Raw genomic sequence first — 2,895 nt, 5'->3', positions numbered from 1 at the left:
GTTGTGGTAATATTTTTTTCATATATGTGTGTGTGTGTGTGTGTGTGAGTGTGTGTGTGTGTAAACTTACCAATTTGTACATTTTACATATGTGTAATTCATTGTATGTCAATTAGACCTCAAAACTTGAAAAAAAAGCAGCACAGAGTATTTAAACAACATGCTTAACAAACTGGACCTAATTTTTGTATACTGGACATTGTACCCCCAAACTAGAGCATAAATAAAAATTTTAGGTACATATTCATGGAATATTTGCCAATGCTGGCCAATATAAGTTCATTAAGCTACTCTCACCAAATTTTAAAGGAATGAAGCTGTACAAATCATGTCATCTTATTATGAAAAATTGAGATAAAAGTTAATAAAAAACATTATTGGACAATACTGATATATTCAGAAATTCAGCATTGTACTCCTAGAGATTGAAGAAGAATTCAAGATGGAAATTAGGAAATAATTTAACTGAATTATAATATCACATATCAATATTTGTGGGATGGAGCTAAATCCAGGCTTAAAAATACAATACTAAAAATGAAATGTATGACCTTAATGGCATATATGTAAATGGAAAATTTAATCAATGATCTAACATCTATTTCAAGCACTCAGAAGAATATCAGAAAATTAAACATTAAGGAAATAGAAGAAAATAAGAACGAAAATTAGTAAACTAGAAAAATGTAGTAGAGAATTAACAAGACCCAAGTTATTTCTATGAAACAAAAAACCAATAAAAATGATACTTTCCATTGTAAGATCCAGTAAGAAAAACAGAAGCCCCCCCCCACCCCCCAAAAAATCCCTGAACAGTAGAGATAAAAAAAGAGGTCATCACTAAAAATCTTACAAACATCATAAGTGAGCTTATATTAATAAATCTGAAAATTAAGCTAAATGAACAAATTATTAGAACTGATAAATATAGCAGGGATTCTGAACACATGTCAGCATACAAAACTCAACTGTATTTTAATGAGATAATGGAAATGAAAATGGGAATAATAGAATTTACAGTATAATCAGATGAACTATATACATAGTAATAAAGCTAATGAAATGCAAGACCATTTCACAGAAAACTTCAAAGTACTATTGAAAATTTCCCTCAGGTAACAAAAACAACTTAAAGATATAATACCATTTATACAGATGGGAATAAAATACCACAAAGATGCCAACAACCTCAAAACTGACATAAAATTAAATTCAATCCCAGTGGACATCTTGGAATACTTTTATATCAAAACTGACCCATTAAAATTCAAAAGCCAAAAATAGCCAAGATATTCTCAAAGAATAATAAATTAGGAGGACTTGCTTTATAAAATAGCAAGCATTATTTCATTTATTTACTTTCAAGATTTTATTTATTTGAGAGAGAGAAAGAGTGTACACTTATGGGGGAAGGGGGGAAAGAGAGAGAATCCCAAGCAGACTCTGCCCTGAGTGCAGAGCCCCACATGGGCCTCCATCCCAGGACCCTGAGACCATGACCTCAGTGGAAACCAAGAGTCTGAGGCCTGACTGAGCCACCCAGGCACCTCTATTTATTTTTTTTCAGTTGTGTTTACTTAGAAGTGTCCAGAATGTCAACAAAACAGCTGCAACTTTTTAATTTTTTTCAATTACAGAGTGGTATTGAATTCACAGAACATTAATTATTTCATGTAAGCTGCATCTGAGACAACTGAAGATGGAAAAACTGCCATCCCCATATGTAACTAATTTCTGCTGGGCACCAACAAGAACCTGCTTTAAATTTCTACACCAAGTTACAAGCCCTACACTGTCCCAGGCAAGGTTAGTGGCTGTTGAAAAAATACCGCCAGGACAGGGCTATGTAAAGACACATTTGGCAGCGTGTTAGTGTACAAAAAAAAGACACCGTACAGTTTAAAAACAAATCTTACACAGCCTTACATTTCGTTTTTTTTTCTTTAAAAGGAGTGGGTTGCATGCAGAGTGGGGGTTACATGCTTTATAGACAAGAAAAAATGCTCTAGAACCAACTTATTCATCATCATCCTTTTCTCCTCATCCTCATCATCTTCCTCATCTTCTTCCTCTTGCTTTTTTTGCTTGCTTTTTTCAGCCTTGATGACTCTTTTTATTTTTTTTTAATTTTTTTTATTTTTTTGCCACATCAGGTTTTCCTTTAGCTCGGGATGCAGCAATATCCTTTTCATATTTTTCCTTCAGCTCAGCAGCCTTCTTTTCATGAGGCTGCTTGTTATCTGCAGCAGTTTTATTCCACATCTCTACCAGTGTCTTTGCAACATCACCAATGCACAGGCTGGGATGTTCCCCTTTGACTTCTGGGTGATACTCAGAACAAAACAAGAAAAAGGCCGAAGGAGGCCCCTTAGGTGCATTGGTATATGTGCTACTGAAGTGAGCACCAAGTGTACATTGGGGTCCTTGAATTTCTCCTTTTGTTTCCCCTTTAGGGGGAATATAAATTTTCATTTCTCTTTCATAATGGGCCTTGTCCACCTTGGCCATGTCTTCAAATGTTCCTTTGTCTTTAGCAGACATGATCTTCCACATCTCTGAGCACTTCTTAGAAAACTCAGAGAAGGTGACTGAAGCATCTGGGTGTTTCTTCTTGTGCTCCTCTTGGCAAGTTTGCAGAAAGAATGCATATGATGACATTTTGCCTCTCAGCTTCTTAGGATCTCCTTTGCCCATGTTTAATTATTTTCCCCAGCAAGGCTCAGAGTTGCCCAGTGCCCATCTGGCTCTCACTTGCCCTGGCGCTGTCTCCGTGGAGCTCAGTGTACTGCAATGGCTGTTGCCAGCATTATTTTAAAGCTATCTTAATAAAGCTTGCTATTAGTGCTAGAATATAGATAACTTGAACAGGAGACAGAATTTAGAATTGATTCATAT

At 35.5% G+C, this 2,895-nt stretch overlaps 1 pseudogene; it reads right to left on the bottom strand.

The window, feature by feature from the left end:
* Nucleotides 1–2,133: 2,133 nt before the first annotated feature.
* Nucleotides 2,134–2,695, bottom strand: LOC140628007 (high mobility group protein B1 pseudogene; annotated as a pseudogene).
* Between the last annotated feature and the right edge of the window lie 200 nt (nucleotides 2,696–2,895).

This window comes from Canis lupus, chromosome X, assembly GCF_048164855.1.
Source record: "Canis lupus baileyi chromosome X, mCanLup2.hap1, whole genome shotgun sequence".
Lineage (NCBI taxonomy): Eukaryota > Metazoa > Chordata > Mammalia > Carnivora > Canidae > Canis > Canis lupus.
Note: the sequence above shows the minus strand (reverse complement) of the source record. Positions and strands in the feature narration are given on the sequence as shown.